The 24,176-nt window shown below is 41.7% G+C and overlaps 1 pseudogene; it reads left to right on the top strand.

Moving 5' to 3' along the window:
* Nucleotides 1-24,176, top strand: part of LOC117409397 (rho GTPase-activating protein 7-like) — a 184,130-nt pseudogene that overhangs the window by 43,593 nt on the left and 116,361 nt on the right.

Genomic DNA, 24,176 nt, shown 5'->3' with positions numbered 1-24,176 from the left:
AGTCTGCGCAGCATCCCCGGGCACGCCCCCAGCCAATCCGGACCTCCTGATCCGCTCAGCACTGGCGAGCTTAACTGCCCAATCGGTTGCCCAGCAACGCGTCTCAGCTGCACACACTTGTGCAGGAACCAGCAGCAGTCACATATGTACATTGATGTTATAGCTATAGACTACAGCTATAGATGAAAACACAACAGCATTTGTAACCATGATTAATTGATTTCAGTGAGACTGGCATGTTCCGGAGTCGACCAATCACTTTGAACTTTTAACAAAGTGGGACATCTAAGCCTGCAAAACTGATATAATAATAATAATAATAATATAATAATAATATCTTTATTTTTATATAGCGCCTTTCATAGTGGACCACCATCATAAAGCGCTTTACAGAGGTAGGCTGTGAACTGTGCATTATATGCAGAGCCACTTACAATAGGACACTGATTTAACATCTCATCTGCAGAATAATAATAATAATAATAATAATAATAATAATAATAATAATAATAATATATTTATATAGCACCTTTCATTGTGGACCACCATCACAAAGCGCTTTACAGAGGTAGGCTGTGAACTGTGCATTATATGCAGAGTCACTTACAATAGGACATTGAGTTAACATCTCATCCGCAGGATGGAGCACAAGGAGGTTAAGTGACTTGCTCAGGGTCACACAGTGAGTCAGTCAGTCAGTGGCAGAGGTGGGATTTGAATCGGTGACCTTCTGGTTACAAGCCCTGGACTTTAACCACTGGACCACACTGCCTCCATTCAATTAATCAAATATTTTTGTATAAAATGCATACTTAAAAGATATATGTGTGCCTCAAGAAATGATGAGAATATAAATTAATTATGTTTTTTTTATCATTACATCAAGGAACGTATTTATATAAGTAAGTGTGTGTTTTAGCACAATGCTTAATATTCATAAAATATTGTCTGTTTTCTGTTCTACATTGTTAAGGTGTGGACATTTTTTATTTGTTGTGTACATATGTGAGTCAATATGTTGTCCTTTGCTCCACTTCCATAGGAAATGCAAGAAGAACGAGATCGAGCACGACTAGATTCCATGGTACTACTAATCATGAAACTTGAACAGCTTGATCAGGATATTGAAAATGCACTTAGCACCACTTCTTCAACATCGAATACACCAACACAGAAACGAAGACATTTACCTGTGAGTATTTTTCATCAATCTTTTAAGATAATGCATAGCTTTCTGTTTTAAAACTGCTGCAGCAATGACGAACACTCTAATGACTGGAATAATAAAATGCAGAGATTTACATACCAGTAATAACATGTTTTTCTCTATCACTATTTATAATGGAAATGTGAAGGATTGAAGGGACTTATGTAGAATAACCACAACTTATTAAACTATAAGGAAATGCATATAAAGGGGATTTGTTACTTGACTGAAGTGTAAATAATGTTCAGGGTCCTAATGGAATGCCATTATGTAAAATGATGTGCTATTCCCTCTCTAGACAGGGCACCAATTTGATTTTCACCAAATGTTTGTGTTGCACCCATCTGATATACCCATTGCCAGACCAAGTGGTTCACATAGAGCGTTTTTTTGTTTTTTGTTTTTTTTTTTTACCTATGGACCTCTCAATGGGCAAATCTCTATTGAAATGTACTATAACCCTTAACAAATTAAACAGAAGAAAAAGTAACAAATATGGAAATCTAACATATACTATAGAGCCCGTGAGGGTAAAAGCAAGCAACTTGATCACAACAGAATTATTTGGCCAGATATGCAAAAGAGATATGCAAGAGGGGATTTTTTTCCCCCTCAGTTCTGCCTTGAGAAAAAAATTGTGCCTGTGAGTGAAATTTAAAACGGGATCCGGGAGAAAAAAAAAAAAACCCTTGCAACAGTTTTTTCCTCAACTCTGGATTCAAAAACGATGTTTTCCGCAAATCATAATGTAAGACGCATGTACTAATGCGTGGTATAGTTGTTAATATGTTTTGCATTATTTAATGCCAATTCCTAGTTTTCTTACTCTTGGGTTTTTATGGTTTTCCCTTTCCAAACAATTTGTCTTCATTTTCTTAGACATTGTCTGCTATTATTATCATCTCCTCTTTAGTAAAGTTGCCCTTTTTATACTTTGCCATTGTCTCACCTCGTATGCAAATACACCTGCATCAGTTGTGTGTAGTCTAAGTTAATTTGCTGTTTAAATTCATGTATTACATTTCGCAGCCTTGTAATAATACCAATTTCCCTGCAACTTTTTGGAATTTCACAACTTGTGAATATATGCAAGATATTCGCAATGAAAGCAGAGTTGCATAAAAGTTGGATACATTTGCAAAATCTTTGAATATCTCCTGTATACAATTGCAAAGTGGACTCTAAAATACCAAATTGTCTATATTATAAAAATTTTAAATTGGTTCTCCTTATTGTAGCACAGAGATACTGTGTTTGCCCTATATTTATTTAACTGTAAACAAACTGGAGCCCTGCAACCTCCAACTAAGTCATTATTAATTCTGAAAAGACATAAGAACATTCTGAGATACAGCTCGCAGCAGCAAGCCAAAGACCAATATAAACAAGACATGTTTTTTTAATTAAATTGGTTTGTTTCCAAAACTTGTTTGTATTTTTAGGTTGGGTGTATATCTGGCAGTAGACTAAATAGATAATGTTATCTATATATACCATATGTACCATACAGTACGAGTCATGCATATTTGTTTAATTTGCTTACATTTGCATTACAATAGCCAAAATCAGGCACGTATGGCTGCCAAATAATTATGGATAGTTTTCTTTAATTTTATCCTAATCTCTCGCTACAGGAGATAGACTCCCAAACAGAAAATGGAGCAGGCACTTTATCTGCCAGTCAAAACTCAAACAGCTTGCCTCAGCTTATTTACTCAACACTGGCATTTACAACTCCCGTGGCTGGCACTGGTGCAAAACCAAAAACTGGGGTAGGTCATTTTCTTCTGTATTGGAGAGGTTATAGACAATGCTACAGATATATTCTTGAACTGGCATACAGATTATTCCCATTTTTTTAACATCAATTGGCACAAAAATGTTTTGCTGCCATCTACTGGTATTTGTGTTATGTGGTAAATTCCTATTGGTATCCAGTTACAATTAAAGTCATTCTAGAATTAAATTTACACCAAAAAAGAAAGCTAACTAACCCTAATGTGTAGCTAGCTTTCTTTTTTATGTTAACTAACGTTGGACATGTTGCACAAGATTTTATTGAATTTGTTGTATGTGTTACACCACAATAGCTTTTGGAATTTTATAAACAAAGTAAAGCAATTAAAGTAAGTAATTACACAATTATCACAATATATATGAATTATTATGTTAGCACCATGTACTTTAAGGTTTAGGGTTAGGCCTGTATGTGCAGCAATGTAGATTAGGTTTTAGTTTTCACAATATTTTTTCTGCTTCTTTAGCTACAAAGCCAATTATGATGTGAGGCACAGCTAACAATCCACTACACTTGCCATTTCAGCAACATCACATTGATAAGGGAGAAAAGTGAATGCATTCAGGTGAAACCAGCTGTGTGATTTAATTTAGGCCTCAGCTGTTTTTTTTTTTTTTTCCGAGACATTAAGACTATTTACATTCTGCTCAGCCACAATGTGTGTCAGACCACACAGAGGTGAGAGAGTGGAATGTCAGCTACCACTTTAAGCTATTTAACTAGGAAGAAGTTAAAGCCATAATTAGCCTTTTCCATCTGGTTTAACAGTGCCTTTCAAATAATGGAGGCCAAGATCTTGTATGAAGGTTTAACAGCTTGTCCTTTGTAAATCTTTAAGTTAAAAACTTGTAATCGACCCAGACCCTGTCACTCTAAGTATGTAGACTAGCTGAGGGTATATTCGGGAGTCTAGAGTAGGTCATTCAGATAAGAGGGTGCAGTGCCATTTGCCTCCCTATAAGTTGATAGTTAAATCTTTAAATCAATCCTGGGGCCTTCAATGCATATTGTGGAAGACTTGACTGTGGTCATATTAGATTTCCAGTACAGCCTGCAAACAAGGCTTTGCAGTAATCAATACAAGACTAAACAAAGGTATTGTCCATATTTTAAACAGTAGATATGCAATTATACAAATGTGCCAATTAAAGACATTCTATAATTGGCACATTTACTTTCCAACAATCAAGACTTTCATCTGACAAGCGTTTTGTCCAGCCTCAATATCATAACGTCTGTTATGATCATAATGCCTAAACGCTGATGTGAAGGGGTGCATGATGGCTTCAATTGACAGCTCCAGCCACATCCCCCCATGTTTTTGCAGGGAGGAATTTAACCCCCTCCTTGCCACTCAATACTCCCCCCCCACCCCCACACACACAGATCCACCGTGCACCAACAGGGCTTTCACCCTGCCACACTCTTGCGCACATGGCTGCCATTGGCCACCTCCCCCGTAAAACACCACCCCCCTCCCTTCATGTTCATTTTGGGTGGTGCTTGGGGAGTTGGTGGAGGTCTCCTCACCTCCTCCTTCTGCCCGGGTGCAAGGCATTCCGGCAACGAAAATGCTGGTCATGGCAACGCTGCCGGCAATGCAAGGCACTCCAGCAGGGCCAACTCTGGCCGTGGCAACGCTGGCAGCGGCAATGCTGACAGCAGTGGGGGGCACTCCAGCCACATTATCAGGCACATTATCGGAGAGGAATGAACACATTTTACCTGTTCCTCTGCATGTTAAATATATTCAAATACATTTTAAGCTGTTTTATCCCAAAAAATATGTTCAATAGTGTTCTTTACATCAGTGCTCAATATCTTTCATTGCTCCATATAGAGACTCTGTTTTACAATATCATAGAGGTGATCTTGTAGTTTTTGTACAATTAGCTAAATCCACCTGTGACAGGGATGCCGAGTGGTGACGTCAGGCCAGATGCAGGAAGAAAACAAAGACAAAAATACTGCGGTGCAAAGGTGCTGCGGCGATGTTTTTATTTATTTATTTATTTATTTATTTTTAAAAATTTAGTCATTGCCAATTAGTTTTTATTATTTTCTCCCCAATTTGAAATGCCCAATTATTTTTAGGCTCATCTCACCGCTACCACCCCTGCGCTAACTCGGGAGGGGCGAAGATGAACACACGCTGTCCTCCGAAGCGTGTGCCGTCAGCCGCCCGCTTCTTTACACTCTGCAGACTCACCGTGCAGCCGCCTCAGAGCTACAGCGTCGGAGGACAACGCAGCGCTGGGCAGCTTACAGGCAAGCCCGCAGGCGCCCAGCCAGACTACAGGGGTCGCTGGTGCGCGGTGAGCCGAGGACACTCTGGCCGACCTAACCCTCCACCCCCTGGGCGCTCCCGTCCACGGACGGCTGTGGAATAGCCTGGACTCGAACCGGCGACGTCCAGGCTATAGAGCGCATCCTGCACTCTAGCGAGTGCTTTTACTGGATGCGCCACTCGGGAGACCCCGGCAACGTTTATTTTTAACAAACAAAAATAAATAAAATATTCAAACAAAAAAACACTTGCTCACAGAGCAAAATAAATGTTAAACAAAAAGAAATCTCTACCAAAAACACAGGTCATACTGGGCGATCGCTTTCACTGATCCTGTATTTTAGTTTTGTTTTTAAACTGCTCTCGCTCTGTTCTCTCTTCTGAACACCCACCCTGCGACCAAAGGTCCAAACATGGAGCCTGAGTGTCTGGGAGCCCAGGCGACAGGCTGTGGCACAGGGGTGGCGGTCAGGGCTGTGGTGGAGATGGTCTCCTCCCCCTCCCCCCTTCTTCATAGCTGGCAGCGACCCCAGGCGAAGCGAAGCCGACAGTGACCCCAGGCGAAGCAGAGCTGGCCGCGACCCCAGGCGATGTGGACGTGGCATCCCCGAGCAGTGCGGGCGTGGCATCCCCGGGCGGTGCGAGGCAGGCATCCCCGGGCATTGCGAGGCAGGCGTCCTTGGGCGGAAACGCGCCCCGCGTCCCTGGCCGAAGCAGAGCCGGCGACCCCAGGTGACAGCGAGAAGGCGACGGCGGCAGCAGACCCTCGGGAGGCGACGGCGGCAGTGGACCCTCGGGAAGTGATGGCGGGAGGGGAGCCCCTGGCCATGAAGGCAGCAGCGGGAGCTCCACTTCTCCCCCTGGTGAAGGTGGAGGCAGAGGCAGCTCTTGCTCCTCTCCTCCAGGTGGTGGTGGTAGAGGAGGCAGGTGCACCTCCCCTTCTGGCGGCGAAGGTGGCAGGGGCTCCTCCCCTTCTGGCGGTTAAGGCGGCAGGGGCTCCTCCCCTTCTGTGAGGGGGCAGTTGGCTGGGAAATGCCCCCACTCCCCACAGATGCAGCAACAGTACTGCACGCCCATGCTGTGCAGAAGGGCTTCCCAGCCAACCTCCTCCTGTGGCTGTAGCCCTGGTTCCACGTCCTCTTCCTGAGGTGGGGAGCGGTAGTAGTCGGGCAACATGTGCCCAACCTTGCCAACTTCAAAGCACCACTCCTCCCCCCTCAAGCAAGTTAGGCAGACATCAACCAGGGCAGAGACGCGATGGGGCTTGCAACCAGCCCCGCGCTGCTGCTTCTGCCACTGCTTCCTTTTTTTAATGGTGTAAAACTGACACTCACACATGAAGCTTATTAATGGATAAAAGGTCATGGATTTTGAGTAGTTACTTGTTTCCATCAACTCCTTTGTCTACAGATTCTGATCCAAACACTGAAAGCATCCATAGATTTCAAAACTGATTGAGTAGATTAAAGAGTAAGTAAGGTAGTAAGGTTCTGGAAAATATAGCGTTACACATCTCCACGTGTTGCTACAAATATTTAAATAACGTACCTGTAATTTTTCTGTGTGTTGTTAATATCTTGACAAGTTTTTACACTTGCAAATGTAAACTCACTCTCAAAGGTATTTTCAAGATGTCTGCTTAGTGGACTCACGTTTGAGATCAGAGGTGTGTCCTCTCTCTGTGATCACTCTCTCTCTTACTCTCTTGCTCTCTTTTCTCAAATAGTTTGACACAATTGGGGGCTACCCTGGAGAATAATTCTTTTTTTTTTTTTTTTTTTAAATTAAGTTGTTGCCAATTATTTTTTATTATTTTCTCCCTAATTTGAAATGCCCAATTATTTTTAGGCTCAGCTCACCGCTACCACCCCTGCGCTGACTCGGGAGGGGCGAAGATGAACACACGCTGTCCTCCAAAGCGTGTGCCATCAGCCGCCCGCTTCTTTACACTCTGCAGACTCACCATGCAGCTGCCTCAGAGCTACAGCATCGGAGGACAACGCAGCTCTGGGCAGCTTACAGGCAAGTCCGCAGGCACCCGGCCAGACTACAGGGGTGACTGGTGCGCGGTGAGCCGAGGACACCCTGGCCGACCTAACCCTCCCTCCGCCCGGGCGACGCTCGGCCAATTGAGCGCCGCCCCCTGGGAGCTCCCGTCCACGGTCGGCTGTGGAATAGCCCGGATTCGAACTCGCGACATCCAGGCTATAGAGCGCATCCTGCACTCTAGCGAGTGCTTTTACTGGATGCGCCACTCGGGAGCCCCCAATATCATGTTCTTGAAGAGCACACGACCTTATACCCTGGAGAATAATTCTAACTAGTCTACATGAAGGAAGGAAAACTAAATATACATGGTCTATGGGTTTTAGAGTTTTACGTAAGATTTATAATTGAGCGTTTAAAGTTGTGGATGAACATTCAATAAATACAATACAGTACGTCCCTTTACAAGTAAGATAGCTTTAATATTAATACATAAATAAATAAATCAGATGGTTTGATAGTTGTATTTAAAAGCATAGGGATGCAATATAACTATTTGTTACCACATACCATTTTTTCCAAAGTAACCTTGTTTGATTTGGGGCTACCCCGAGAATAATTCAAGCTCAGATCATTAGTACTTTGACGGGAAGGAATTTGTTTATTTATGTACTTATTTATGTGTTAATATTGTGTGAAACGGAAGATGATCCTGTTTAAGAAAGGGACTTTTTTAAATTGTATTTTGTATGCTCATCCACAACATTAAACACTCAATTACAAATCTTACGGAGAACTACAAAAAACATGTGATGTTTATTTTGTCCTGTTTTGAGTACTGTACCTTTAATAATAACAATGCCTTGTTCCAAGTATTGGTGATTACGTTGATTAGAGAAGAACAGGAGAGTTTGGTGTAGTGGGAGGACGTATTACTGCTCCGCTTCTCATTTCATTTAGCGCTGGTGCTGCTGTATGCCCAAACTCTTATGGGAGGGGAACCAAGCTACAATAAAGGTAACCAAGAAGTGGATTCCCTTATAACCTTGTGATCAGTGTGTTTGTTGCATCACTTCAGCCACTGCATACCGACGAGCTTCCCTTTCATGAACACTACCAATTAGCAGGATTCATCACAAACTGTATACAATTCTACCCATAGACTATGTTTATTTAGTTTTCATCCCTTCATGAAAAACAAGACAAGTTGTAATTATTCTCCAGGGTAGCCCCAATTGTGTCAAACTATTAAAAAAAAAAAAAAAAACATTAATGCAGTAGCCTAATAAATACATTGCTGACCTATGCATTTAAATAAAATGATCAAACCATCCGACTTTATTTATTTACATTTCAAAAGTACATAAACTGATCTTCTTCTTCAGATAGGCTTCAGGTATAGTGCATTTTCTGTATCCTGATAGGGTCATATTTCGGCTTGGGGTTGATAGATAGATAGATAGATAGATAGATAGATAGATAGATAGATAGATAGATAGTTTTAAATATCATTTATTTATCACATTTTCCAACAATAAAACATCAAAACATCAAAACTCATATCCATCACCCATCTCACCTTCATCTCCCCATCCCTCACTGAACACAGCACCTCCCCTATTCCCCACACCTCCTCAAACACTTCAATCTGACTTGTGAGCCTGTAAGAGGCAAACTCTAACTTGAGTCTGGCTGCTACAAGCACTTTAAACGCAACAATTGTATCACCCATCAGACATTGAGAAACTTTATTTTTTCTACTTTTTAGGATTGCTAATTTAGCTTGACCCAACAAAAAATTTACCAGCTGACACTTATTCTTTTTTTTCAATGAATAATTTACCCCAAAGATAAATACTGTGTCAGAGAGCTCAACCTTTAACTCCCTAAACATCTCTCTAAGAAACCCAAACAGTGATTTCAATATGAGGCAGAACAGAAAACAATGGAACACGGTTTCTCTTAATAAACAAAAAGGACATTTATCCTCTACCCCTGGCTGAATTATTGCCAGAAGTGAATTGGTAGTCACAATTGTATGCAAAATTCTCCACTGCAAATCTCCTACCCTCTTTTGCACTGGTAGTTCATACAGGGCCCTCCACGCAGGTATTACATTTTGTTCCACCCCTAACCTCTCTCTCCAGTGTGTGTCTGGCATGTCCTTGATAGCTTTATAGTGAGCGACCTTCACACAGAGCTAACAGGTCTTTTTTTCTGCAGAGTCAAAACTGAAAATCAGCATGTCCCCAAACTGTAACAGGTTTCCTGGTTGATCACAAGTGTTCTCCACATTAGGTCTAAAAGCAGGAGGCTCTACCTCTGGAGTACTTTCTCCTTTAAAGAACTGCTCAATAGTCCCTCTCCCTCCCTTTCCCAGTGCATCACTCAACTGCATTAAACCACATTAACATACCGCACTGACCTGACCCCCAGCTCAGCGGCCAGAGAAACTGCACTCCTCCACTCCCTCCTCTCCACTGGCCAATTTTAATGATTCCCCTACTGACCAGCAATGACACAAAACTATTAGATTCTAAAAACATACACTTCAAAGCAGGATTATGTATTAAAGGCTCTTCTAAAAGCCAATACAGTCCCACTGACTCAAACCCTGTCCTCACTGTCATCGTGTGCCAGGTGAGCAGCAAACCCCTATAAAACTAAGGTACCAAAGACAAAACCAGCCATCTAGTGCTCATTAAAAACAGCTGTCTGTCAAACCTAAACCCTCCCACCCGGTGAAAATAAGCAAACGCAATGCTTCTCAAAGGCAGAGGTTCTGGAAAAAACAACAACCTCTGTAAGGCCTGAAGCCTAAAAATTGCAATTCTACTGGAGATATCAATTAAGCCCTGCCCCCCTTCATCTACTGACAGATAGAGAACACTTTGTTTTACCCAGTGCAACCCAAAAATCTAACAGTACTCTCTGAATTTCTTTTACTAGAGCCGATGGGGGGTCCACGCACATTAACTTATACCAGAGCATTGAAGCGACCAAGTTGTTAATAATCAAGACTCTGCCTCTATAAGAAATCTTTGCTACTAACCACCTCCACCTCTGCAATCTGCTCTTCACCTTATCCAACACTCCCTCCCAGTTCTCTTGAGCTACTCCCTCCTCTCCCAAAAAAACCCTGAGATGTCTAAAAACCCTCTTATTCTACTGTAACCCTCCTGGTCGATCTGGCGGTCTGGTGCCCTCCCAATCCCCAAATAAAAAAAGCATTGCTCTTCACCCAGTTAACTCAAGCAGATGACACTTTTTCAAACAAATCCTGGCATTGATTTAAGGCCCTTATGTCTTGGTTGTTTAATATTAACACTGCTGTGTCATCTGCATAGGTCACAACTTTAAAGGACTGATTGGATTAGTTTGGAATAACCAGACCCTGTAGTACCTGTCTAAGTTTCTCAATAAAGGGTTCAATAGAAAGAGAATATAACATTCTAGAGAGAGAGCAGCCTTGACAAATTCCTCTCTGTACTGGAAAGGAAGAGCTCAACCCACCATTTATTTTCAGGACACTGAACACGTTATATAAAGCACCTGAATTTTCCCCACAAACTTGGGTCCAAAGCCAAAAGCCCTAAACACATTTAATAAATATCTATGATCTACCCGATCAATCAACCCAGCTTTAACCCTTTGCAGTCCATTTATTAAGTGTGCGTCAGGCGTGTCAGGTCCAATTTATTTTCACACGCGCAGTTAATTTTAGACGCACTGTTTAAAAGTATTTTTTTCCACAGTCAAACGGGTTTAAAAGGCCCTGCATATCAACAAAGCACTCACTAGGCATCTCCAGCCCCGCCCCACCCTTTCGTTCGCTATAGCTTTCACATATGCTAAGAAATAAATAATAATAATAATAATAGTCGTACATACCGATCAATCATCTTCTGATCACTCGTTTTATCACCAAATGCCTCAATAATGCAATCCAAGTCATTATTTTATTACTATAACATCTGAAAAAAGCTCTGCAAATGTCCGTGATATTCTCTGAGCGCTGATGCGGTAACAGCCAGCTTGTTTCCTTATGGCCACTGTTATCTGATGCCAGGGGCAAGTATGACTATTCATTGTCTCGGCTCCTGTCGCTCCCACTCGGCCATTGAATGGTTTTCTCGGCTTTTTCCGGTGACAAAATGACTAGAAACCCGTTTTTTGCATTTTTTTGATGATGTTGGACAGGGTCCGACATTGGACCGGATAGGAATAATTGCAATGTCGGACCAGGTCCGACTTAGGATTGCAAAGGGTTAAACCTTGGAGGCTGCTATTAAATCACGAATTTAAAACACATTATTAAGGATAGACCTGTTGGGTACACAATATGTTTGATCCTGATGCACAATCCCATTCATCACAGTCCTTAGTCTGTTTGTCAGTGCCTTAGACAGTACTTTATAGTCTGCACACAGAAGGCTTACAGGCCACCGGTTTTTTAAGTTACCCAGATCTCCTTTTTTAGGTAACAAAGTCAGCACTGCCTGCCGGCAGCTCAGAGGCAACTAATTCTCTTTCATGCTCTCTTGAGCAGTTCCCACAGATCTCTCCCCACCTGAGCCCAGAGAGCTTTATAAAACTCAACTGGGAGTCCACCGATTCCCGGAGCCTTTGCATTGTTTAACCCCTCCAGAGCCACAGTGAGCTCCTGGAAGGTCAGCTCCTCCTCTAGCCGCTCCCTCTCCTCTTCAGGAACCTGAGACAAACCTCTGAGGAACTGCCGAGCCCCCTGGGACTCTTCCACATCCTCTGCTCCTCTGCAGTGTACAAGTCAATATAAAACGATACAGCATGTGTCCGAATAGCCTCAGGTTCCCTGAACTCCTGTCTGGTGTTTTAGGCAATGGATCAGCTTGCATTGAGCTGCCTTTTTCTCTAATTCAAAGAAATACTGAGTCGAAGCATCAACCTGTGAAAGATTTTGAAATCTTGAGCGCACTAGTGCCCCCTGTACCCTTACATCAACCAGATCTAACAACTCTCTTTGTTTCATTTGTAAGCTTTCAAACAGCTTGTCATCAAACCCATCCTGTAGAGCTCTATGGAGCTCAGTGATATCCTCCTCCAGCACTTTCATTACCCTAGCTGTACTTTGGGTAGTATGTTCAGTGTACTGCTGACACAGCATTTTCACCTGGACTTTAAACACATCCCACTATTGTCTTAATGAGGGAAATATGTGTTTTTTCATTTTCCATTGTTGCCAAAGAAACTTTGGCAACAATGGAAATGTGCATCTTGCAAAAGCGTTGTATTAATGTGCCAATAAGATTTATACTTTCTCTGCACAGGGATTACCATTCTTAATGCCACCATACTGTGATCAGAAAAACCTACATGGTCTCTATGTATACAGCAGTATCTATTATTAAATTTAAATGTTTTTGAAACAATACATTCTATCTAATCTGGCCAATGATATAAGGCCAGGATACCCTTTTACCCATGTATACTGCCTGGCAATGGGGTGCAGATTCCTCCATGTGTCCACTAGTTCATGTGTAATTAACACAGAAACCAATTCCCTTACAGACCTGGAATGGGGCTCTGAACCATTCCTATCTAAACATGCATTTTCAGTACAATTAAAATCCCCAGCTACCAATACAATCTCCTCATTCTGGCACTGAGCCAATACTCTATCTAGGGTTTTGAAAAAAACGACCCTCTCCTTCCCATTATTAGGGGCATAAACATTTATAACTTTTCTCCCACACACACCTGAACCTTTACAAGCCTCTCTTTAATGACTTCATTAACATTAAATGAATCAGGAACAAACCCTTTACTAAATAAAATGTCCACTCCCAACCTGACATTGGAGCCATGACTAAGAAAAACTGTTCCTTCTCATTCACTGACCCAGTCTGATTGATTATTATCATCAGTATGTGTTTCTTCTCTGCATCCGTTTACATTCATAATCCCCAAATTAAGGTTCTGCATTGAGTGATTATAAAGAGAATCAACCAGACAAATATTTAAAAGGAAGAACAAGTAAACAGGAAGAAAAAGGTGTGCTTGATAGAACGTAAACATATTCTTGTTGTTTAAAAGAACCACGCACTTTAGCCATTACATTCTTCAATCTGTCTCGCTCTTTCTTCTCTATTCCTAACTGTACTGCATTTCTCATAACCTGTTGAGCTGAGTTCAAAAATAGCTGAAGATCACGAAAATGTTAAACCACTTTAATCCCTCGCTTGCCCTTAATCATCTCTAAAAATGCCCTTATACTCTCCACGCTATACCCTCCTCTCATCTGCTGACTTGCTGTCAGCTCGTAATTGAAAGAGGAGTCAGTATCACTGCCCTCTCCCTCACTTTCTGAGCTATATACCACTGCTACGGTATCAGCGTTCTGGTTTTCAGACTGTGCATCGTCCGCTTTTTCAGGAAAATGTCCTCGTTTTGTTACACCACCAACACCACCACTCAATTTTACCTTCCTCTTTCTGTTTGGCAGCTTAAATTCTCCCAACTCATTATTGCCTTCTTCCACCACTTCGATTTCTACTACAAAAACCACCTCTAATCTCACCGCACTAAGAAAATATCTGTCCTTGCTCTACTGTATTTTTTTGTGTTTCGCTCTGTACAATAACCTCTCACTACCCTCCGCCGTATTCTGTCCCACCGACTCGCCAGCCCCCTCTAACCCTATTGTCTCATCTTCGCCCCTCTCCCCCACTACTATCTGAGATGATTCCTCTACGTGGTCATCATGTTTTCCCTGCCCGACTCCCTGACCGGGCTCTACCAGTCCCTTCCTTCGAGGTTTCCACCCCCTCATCATTTTTCTCCCCATCACCAGATCGTTTGCAGATATTCACTCTAAATTTTAATGCAATGTTTAAACCCTCATCAATGTTGTTGTCTCCTAAAAGAAACAATGTGCTTCAATTCTAGATCTTTACATCCTAAAGGAATCACTGAAACATCAGACATGATCTGCCCATGTCTGCTCAGCTCACTAATAAGCAGTTCATTCTTTAAATACGGAGGGACATTTGAAATCGTAATCTTTCTTGCCGGTACTGCAAGCGGTAACACAGATACTAAAGCCCCATTCATAACAATCCCCTCCTGAACTAATGTGTGCACCAATTCTTCCTTATAAAAAAAAACACTACAGCGTTATTCATTCTGCAGGCAGATCTTATATTCGCACACCCCACAGCTTTTCCTACTTCCACAACACATTTCTCAACAGATACCAGGGAATCCACAATGATTTTCACCCTGTGTCTCTGAGAGAGATTTTCAAAATCCCATGACCCCGTCCCAGGTACATTTCCCTGAGACGCGGCCACAGCGGCCACGTCTGCTTATTTAATTAAAAACAACCCCTTATTATCATACTAATCATAGACAGATAGATAGATAACACACCCTTGTCACTGCCCCATCTTCATTTGGGTGTGTCTCTTCAGGAATACGGGTAGGAAAAAAAGGTACGCCTACGAGTGATCAGAAAGTGGACCTTTGAGAGAGAGTTTAAATTTATAAATGTAAAAACCTGTCAGGATGTTAGCAACAAAAAGAAAACATTTCAGGTACGTTATCAACATGTGGGGGCGTATAACGCTATATTTTTCAGAACCCCGCTACTTACTCTTTAATACTTAGATCTTATGAAGCAAAAAAAAAAAAAAAAACAAGTAAACAAATACAGTCTACGTGTGCAATAGATTCATGTGCATGTTCTGAATAATAATAAGTCAGACACAGAGTATTGCTTGCAGATTTATTAAACAACACATGTGCTGTCACTTTGGTACCTATGGCAAGCCAAATGCTAATTTATAGATATCTCTAAATATTTTAAGATATCTGTGGCAGGGCATAAGCCCTGCACATAATTAGGTGTGTTTGGGGGTTATTGGGAATGTATTATGATTTAAAATGTATTGTTGGTTTATTTAAATGGATGATTTAATGTATTGTATAATTTAAATGTATTTTATGTTTATTTAAAAAACGCAATGTTTTCTTTGTTATTGTTTGGCAGCATGGATGGGGTTATAGCCCCATCCCACCTGCTACTAGTGCTGGGAAGACCAGCACGGTATTTGTTTGGTGGAATGGTGTTTGAGATTTGTTTTTGGTGAAATCTTTTATTTCGCTCTGTGAGCAGCACTTTTGTTTAAATATTTATTTTTATGTTTGTTTGAATAAAAATGGTGCACCTGCGCGCTGTCACCCAAGTACCTGCCTGTGTTGTGTCTTTGTCAGCTGTCTGGTCTGGGGGACGTCATCTACTCGGCCAACCTGTCACATGTGGTGTCAGAGTGGGATTATAGCACTTCCACGGACCCAGACCACAGCAAGCAGGTACTGCGGGTACACTTTCTTTTTTAAAATACTTTTTTTATTTAAATGGGAAAAAAGGAAGGCAGCGAGAGAAGAGAGGGAAACAAGGGCTGGAAGTCTGCATGACCTGCCTAAAAGCGGAGGAATGGTGCCTTGCTATTGGTGAGGGGTGGAACGTGTCGCCTGACTACCACCCCCCACATCGGGAAGAGGAATGACTGCCGGCCCTGAGGAGAAAGAAAGGGAGGAGCCGCCATCCCCGGAAGGAGCCAGTACTAGCTCGAGCGGAGGGAATGGAGAGATACGAGGGCTGGCTGAGGGATTCTAGTACCACCCTGTGGCTGAGAACAGAGAGGAGACATCTGCTGGGGGACAGCCATCTGGATATCCTCCTGGATTTCATGAGCCTGAAACCTGAAATCCAGCTGAAGGGGTTCAGCAGAGGGTATCCAGGGCTCATGGAAGCAATGGAGAGAATGACCCAGGTCGTGGACTGGATCTACGAAGAGCGAGAGAGGGAACCACTGCTGTCCACAGTGCCTGAGTGGGAGGACGAGGACTGGTGCACAAACTGCCTGCGCTATGGGCATGAGTAGGACAGCTGCCTGGAGGCCAACTGGGACACAGACACAAACCTGGAGTGGGAGGAGCCCGAACGTCCAACGCCCAAGTGGGAAGAGCCCGAGCATCCAAGGCCCAAGTGGGAGGAGCCCGAGCATTCACCGCCCAAGAGGGGGGGAGGCCGAGCATCCACATCCCAAGAAAGGGAAGCCCAAGTCTCCAGTGACCAAGGGAGAGGCGCACCAGTCTCCAGTGACCAAGGGAGAGCCGCACCAGTTACCAGAGACTGAGGGAGACTACCCGCTGCTCCCACCTCCACCGCCAGAGGAAGATTACCCGCTGCTTCTGCCTCCACCATCAGAAGAGCTGGAGCTACCTCCCAAGGGTCCGCACCTGCTATCGCCTCCCGACGGACTGCTCCTGCCCTGTCCTGCAGTGCCTGGGGCTGCAAAGCCTGCACTGTCTGGGGCTGCAAAGCCTGCACAGCCTGGAGCTGCAAAGCCTGCACCCTCTGGGGATGCCAGTTCGCCATCGCCTGGGGAGGCCTGCACGTCAAATGCCCGGGGAGGCCTGCACGTCACCGCCTGGGGATTTGCAGTTTTGCTGCCGGAAAATTCTGTGGCCAGAGCCCAAGAAGAGGAAGCCGTCGGCTACAGACAGGGAGGTGTAGGTCAGGAGACCACCTCCACCAGCAGCAGTTTCTTTGCAGGAAGTTCTTTTGCTGGAGCCCAAGAAGATGGAGCTGCCAGCTACAGAGAAGGAGGGGGAGGTCAGGAGACCACCTCCACCCATAGCCATTTCACTGGCGGAGTGCGCCGCATGTCCAGGGTACCCAGCGTCTGTGCCCATGCCACTGCCACTTCCAGAGTGCACCGCGTGGGTGCAAGATCTACCTTGGCTGGAGAAGCCAGCCTGTTCGCTGTCAGCATGGCCACTGCCAGTGTTGGTATTAAAGAAGGACCTCCTACCGTGGCCGTCACCCATGGACTCATGGTTGCCTTTGTTCCTGGGCCGGGACTGGGACTTTTGGAACTTTAAGGGGGGAGGTGGCCATTGGGACCAGGTGTGCTGCGCACAAGGGGGGTGATATCTGGCAGGGCAGAAGAAAAGCCCTGCACATTTAGGGGGCAGGGCAAAGCCCTCCTGATAAATGTGGTGTGTTTGGGGTTTATTGAGAATGTATTATGATTTAAAAGGTATTGTTTGTTTAATTAAACAGGTGGTTTAATGTGTTTATTTAAAAAACGCAATGTTTTCTTTGTTATTGTTTGGCAGCATAGATGGGGTTATAGCCCCATCCCACTGAAACCCCGTACAGAATGTGTCCGTCTCCGAATCAATTGATTCGGAGATGGCCACGAGTATATAATCCTGCTACTAGTGCTGGGCAGACCAACATGGTATTTGTTTGGTGGAATGGTGTTCAAGATTTGTTTTTGTTTAAACCTTTTATTTCACACTGTGAGCAGTGTTTTTGTTGAAATATTTATTTTATGTTTGTACCTTTCTGTTGTGTCTGTCAGCTGTCTGGTCCGGGGACATCATCTCCTCGGCCAATCTCTAAATCATTGCCAGATATCTCCAAATATTTGAAAATATCTTCAAATATTTCAAGATATCTCTAAATCATTTTAAGATATCTAAAATACATTTAGAGATATCTCAAAATGATTTCTAGATATCTTTAAATGAGACAACAAAAATGTATTTTCAGATGTCTTTAAATTGAGCTTTAAATGAGATATCTAAAATGCATTTTCAGACATCTTTAAATCATTTTCCGATATCTCTAAGTCATTTAGCGATATCTAAATAACTTCCTGTTCATTTAAAGATATCTAAAAAAAAAACATCCTTTTCATTTAGAGATATCTCTAAACCACAGGAAGTCCATTGAAAACATAGAACATTTTCACAGGACGTCATTTAGAGATATCTTGAAATGACTATCTGTTCATTTAGAAATATCTCTAAATGATTTAGAGATATCTCTAAATGAACAGGAAGTTATTTTGAGATATCTTCAGATGATTTATATATACAGTACTGTGCAAAAGTTTTAGGCAGGTGTGAAAAAATGCTGTAAAGTAAGAATGCTTTCAAAAATAGACATGTTAATAGATTATATTTATCAATTTATAACTAAATGCAAAGTGAGTGAACAGAAGAAAAATCTAAATCAAATCCATATTTGGTGTGACCACCCTTTGCCTTCAAAACAGCATAATTTCTTCTAGGTACACTTGCACAAAGTCAGGGATTTTGTAGGCATATAGTCAGGTGTATGATTAAACAATTATACCAAACAGGTGCTAATGATCATCAATTCAATATGTAGGTTGAAACACAATCATTAACTGAAACAGAAACAGCTGTGTAGGAGGAATAAAACTGGGTGAGGAACAGCCAAACTCAGCTTACAAGGTGAGGTTGCTGAAGACAGTTTACTGTCAAAAGTCATACACCATGGCAAGACTGAGCACAGCAACAAGACACAAGGTAGTTAAACTGCATCAGCAAGGTCTCTCCCAGGCAGAAATTTCAAGGCAGACAGGGGTTTCCAGATGTGCTGTCCAAGCTCTTTTGAAGAAGCACAAAGAAACAGGCAACGTTGAGGACCGTAGACCCAGTCGTCGGCCAAGGAAACTTACTGCAGCAGATGAAAGACACATCATGCTTACTTCCCTTCGCAATCGGAAGATGTCCAGCAGTACCATCAGCTCAGAATTGGCAGAAAACAGTGGGACCCTGGTACACCCATCTACTGTCCGGAGAAGTCTGGTCAGAAGTGGCCTTCATGGAAGACTTGCGGCCAAAAAGCCATACCTCCGATGTGGAAACAAGGCCAAGCGACTCAACTATGCACGAAAACACAGGAACTGGGGTGCAGAAAAATGGCAGCAGGTGCTCTGGACTGATGAGTCAAAATTTGAAATATTTGGCTGTAGCAGAAGGCAGTTTGTTCGCCGAAGGGCTGGAGAACGGTACACGAATGAGTGTCTGCAGGCAACATTGAAGCATGGTGGAGGTTCCTTGCAAGTTTGGGGCTGCATTTCTGCAAATGGAGTTGGGGATTTGGTCAGAATTAATGGTCTCCTCAATGCTGAGAAGTACAGGCAGATACTTATCCATCATGCCATACCATCAGGGAGGCATCTGATTGGCCCCAAATTTATTCTGCATGACAACGACCCCGAACATACAGCAAAATGCATTAAGAACTATCTTCAGCGTAAAGAAGAACAAGGAGTCCTGGAAGTGATGGTATGGCCCCCACAGAGCCCTGATCTCAACATCATCGAGTCTGTCTGGGATTACATGAAGAGAGAGAAGCAACTGAGGCTGCCTAAATCCACAGAAGAACTGTGGTTAGTTCTCCAAGATGTTTGGGCCAACCTACCTGCCGAGTTCCTTCAAAAACTGTATGCAAGTGTACCTAGAAGGATTGATGCTGTTTTGAAGGCAAAGGGTGGTCACACCAAATATTGATTTGATGTAGATTTTTCTTCTGTTCACTCACTTTGCATTTTGTTAATTGATAAATATAAACTATTAATATGTCTATTTTTGAAAGCATTCTTACTTTACAGCATTTTTTCACACCTGCCTAAAACTTTTGCACAGTACTGTATGTTTAAATGACTTCCTGTGAAAATGTTCTTCCTGTCTATTTAGAGGAAGTCATTTAGAGGTATCTTCAAATTATTTAGAGATATCTTTAAAACCCTCTGTAACAGGATGATGTGTCACATGCGTGGGTTATCACTAAATAATACTGAGGCATACACAGAGTATTGGTGTTGATATGCCGCATAGGCACACAATTTAATTAACACACAAGCGACGACACCAGGGTAGCCCTAGTGTCACATTTAATAAAGCAACGAAAACAAAATAAAGCTAAAAATAAAAGTTTGCCACACAAAATGGCAAGCGCTAGTCCCACTACAAGGAACGTCCCGCTCCAGGAACCTACTATTCTATGGTAACCCTCTCTGTACTGTTTTGGGATCAACATCTGTTTTGACCTACTACTGTTGCTCCCAAAGTCCTGGCTTCCCTGCGGCTCCGGGCCGTTCCGACGGTCCTGGCTGGGCAAGCGCCTTCACAGGCACCGTCTTGCAGTTGAAGGGTTCCGTAGTAGTTCCTACAGAGCGGATGCTCCTCTGCTTGATGTAAACAAACACACGCTTACGCTCAGCGCCCGCCTGTGTAGCAGTGGCCTTGCAGTAGTCTCTAACTGTGGCGCAGACGTTTTGTTTTTTTTAACTCCATGCAGCTTCCTTTGGCCCGCCTCCAGCCAATCCGGACCTCCTGATCCGCCCAGCGCTGGCAAACCTAACTGCTCAATCGGTTGCCTAGCAACGCGTCTCAGCTGCACACACTTGCGCAGGAACCAGCGATGGCTCCCTGTCACACCCTCATTTTAAGATATTTCTAAATTACAGTTTGGCATACCATTCAAGCAAAATCCACATGGTTTCCATTGAAAGATATCTCTAAATCATTTGAAGATATCTCAAAATATCTTCCTGTACATTTAGAAAGCTCTCTAAATCATTGGAGCACTGGCAAAGTGGATGCAGTATGTGTGTTTTAAAGAAATGTAAAGTGCTGTAAGGTGCTCATTAATGTGCTGTAACATTATGAAAAATTGTCACTGCTGGTAGGTAAATTAAAAGTGCCATTGACCATTATCAATCAAAGAAACAGCAGGGCATATGGAGAATGTGCCAAATTCATGGAGAAGTAGCTTCATGTATGACATTAGGACCTGTTATCTTTAAGTGTCATCAGCTTCCCTGCAGTAAGGTGTTTTGTACAAGTGGCATGACATATAGCTCTTCTCTTGAATTCTGGTACCAAAAGAAATAGGTTAGCAATTTACTCAATATGTTTTCAGGTAGAGCCAAATATAATACAATAAACTTTTAATTTACCAGCTCTTTTAGCGCCATTGAAAATATATGTGTTCTGGTTATTGCCAGAGTTAAATATGTTATGCCCTAAATCTATCATTTGCAATAAGTGATACAGTAATTAATCTAAATCCAACAACGGTTGTATAATAAAGGTCATTTCATACTACAGGCTTATTACTCAGGAAACATTTTCAGCACTTGTAAATTGTGTACTGAACTACTTTAAATTATACAGTTTATTAGAAGATTAATTGAAAAAAAAGTTGTAGTTTTTATTATTATTATTTTATTATTATTATTTATTTCTTAGCAGACGCCCTTATCCAGGGCGACTTACAATTGTTACAAGATATCACATTATTTTTACATACAATTACATTATTTTTTACACATTATTTTTACATGCAATTACCCATTTATACAGTTGGGTTTTTACTGGAGCAATCTAGGTAAAGTACCTTGCTCAAGGGTACAGCAGTAGTGTCCCCCAGCTGGGATTGAACCCACAACCCTCCAAGAGTCAAGAGTCCAGAGCCCTAACCACTACTCCACACTGCTGCCCCGTAAAGCTAACATATTACAGTCCTGAACAGAAAAAAATTAGTTACAGAAAAAAAACAGTTAATCCAGTCACTGTGTGAAATGTTTCCCACAGACTGCTTTGGGATTTTTTCATAATGTTGCTGCAGCCCGTGAACAGAGTTCCCACAGAAAGTCTGTGATCTGTTAAATTCTTCCATAAATGTTTTCACTCCATATGAATAAGCCTCAAGCAATGTAAACCCTAATTATAGTTTCCAGGGTAACACTTTAAAATAATGGCCGCAAATTCATAATGAATACCACAGGAATAGCACCTGAATATCTCATGCGCTTCCTCTGAGTTCTGAAGAAATTTGATTTGAATTCAGCCCTGTTAATTCTTGTGGATTTAATTACCCGTATTCATTCTATGTTCCTTTGTAACAAATTATGTTTATCACATGCAGAGTATAAGGCATGCAGTCATGCACAAATTAACAGATTGTGAGAAGTGTTCATTCATGCATGACACCATTTATATTATTCCTGTGGTGTTCAGCCAGAATTCATTATGAATTTGTGGCCATTATTTTAAAGTGTTACCGTTTCCTACTTGTTTTCTCAGTATATGCTTAGCAGAAAGACCATTCCATTATGTTGCACAATAGAAAACATTACAAAGAGGGAAAGCTTTTATTTATGTGGCCATTTTTATTGTGTCAAGGGGTTAATGAAGCAAATGCTTACATACTTCCCACTGTATTAAATCAGTGTTGACTTGCAGAGGTAGAAAACAGAAGAATTTAAAGGGTTGTGGATCTCGTCTCATTCCTCAGATGAGCTAAGTTACATAGCTGTGAATTGAAATAGCTGAGGTGACTTACTGGAAAATGTAAATAAATCTTCATGAAGTATTTTCTAACACATAAACCTAGGAAACATTGCACCTTTTACTACATCTTCCTTTATTCTACTGTTCTCTCCATTTATGAATAGCAAGTGTGTTTGTTTGTTGAGTTCTGTAATCGCAAATCTCAGTCAGGGTAGCAGACACTAGCTGTTTCCATCAACAAGACGAACACATTTCTAGCGAATTTGCAAAATAAATAGATGCAAATCTTACCATACAAAAACAGGTTTCCAGTAAACTGGATTCTAGCGAAAGAACAGCTCTACGTAATGACGTCACAAGCTGAAAACTGGTTAATTTTCTTGATCCGAACAAAAAAAAAGTAAGATGCATTTCCATCTATTTTTTTGGTATTCACTCGCTAGACTAGCGTATACACTCTAGCGTATATACTCTATCATATACTCTAGCGAATAACCAACCTCGTTCAGCATTCTGGTTATATAACATGTTGCTGGACTGAAAATGGACGAAAGAAGGAATATATATGAATATATACATATTAGAAAGAATGACCATTGTACAACTTATCAACTTTTCATATTTTTTGAAGTTGTACTGTTTCACTCATATGCAATTTAAGTAATAATAATAATAATAATAATAATAATAATAATAATAGTAATAATAATAATAAAAACAGACAGAATGGCAGTCCTGTATCAGATACCCTACAGAGATAGCTGCACCAAAACCTAAAAGAAGATATTTCAGTCTTGCTTGGTAAAATGAATATTTTGTTTTTGAACGGTCAGTGTTGGAATTAAAATCTGCAGTGTCCAGAGATCATGCCAAGAAATAGTGTCGAAAATATTAAACATGTCTGCAGCAGAAAATATGCTTGTAAGAGAAGCGAAAGAAAACAGGAGGGTCAGGTGTATGTTGGCATTTGTAAACTTGGACCAAAAAGACTTGAAAACAGAATGATCTCTGTCTTGCCTACAGTTTGGCAAACGCTTTAACAATTTACAAAGACTTCACTGTAGTGCCTAAAGTACTGCCAGAAACAATGAGAAATTTGGCAACTGCCTTGTCAGCTAAACCGTGAAATCAGCGGTAGAGCTACCCCATGTGTGCAGAATGTGTGCTGAAAGCACTGACCAAAGTGACACAAGACAACGTATTGCTCACCATCGTTTTTTAACCTAACAGAAATATCTGGAGGCTGTAATGCAGAAAATATAAGTGCAGCTGTATTCAGTTGTCTGGAAAATTAACAAAATGATGATCCAGTACAGAAAATTGTGTGGTTTAAATCAGATAGTGCATCAGTAATGCTATCACAGCATTATGAGGTATGTTTATTTTATATTGGTCTATAATGAAACGTAATACTAACGGACAAAATATATGATCATGTCCTAGTGAGGTAAGTATTTTGTAAGGTGTCCATCGTGTAACATGACTGTGCCGACCCCTTCATATGATATGTGTTATTTAAGATGAATTACAGCAATTATATCTGTGCCCAAACGTTTTCCAGCAACCTACAGAATTAACCAATGTTGGATCATAAAGTCCAGTATAATCTGTTGAATATAATGTTACGTTAACATATTGAATTACATACTGCTTTGTATTTTTTTCATATAGGTTACTTAACGAAAAACTGACAAATGTGACATTTCGAAATCTAACATGAAATACTGTACTGC

Source organism: Acipenser ruthenus, chromosome 2 (assembly GCF_902713425.1).
Source record: "Acipenser ruthenus chromosome 2, fAciRut3.2 maternal haplotype, whole genome shotgun sequence".
Classification (NCBI taxonomy): Eukaryota; Metazoa; Chordata; class Actinopteri; order Acipenseriformes; family Acipenseridae; genus Acipenser; species Acipenser ruthenus.
This window is presented reverse-complemented; position numbering and strand designations above follow the sequence as displayed.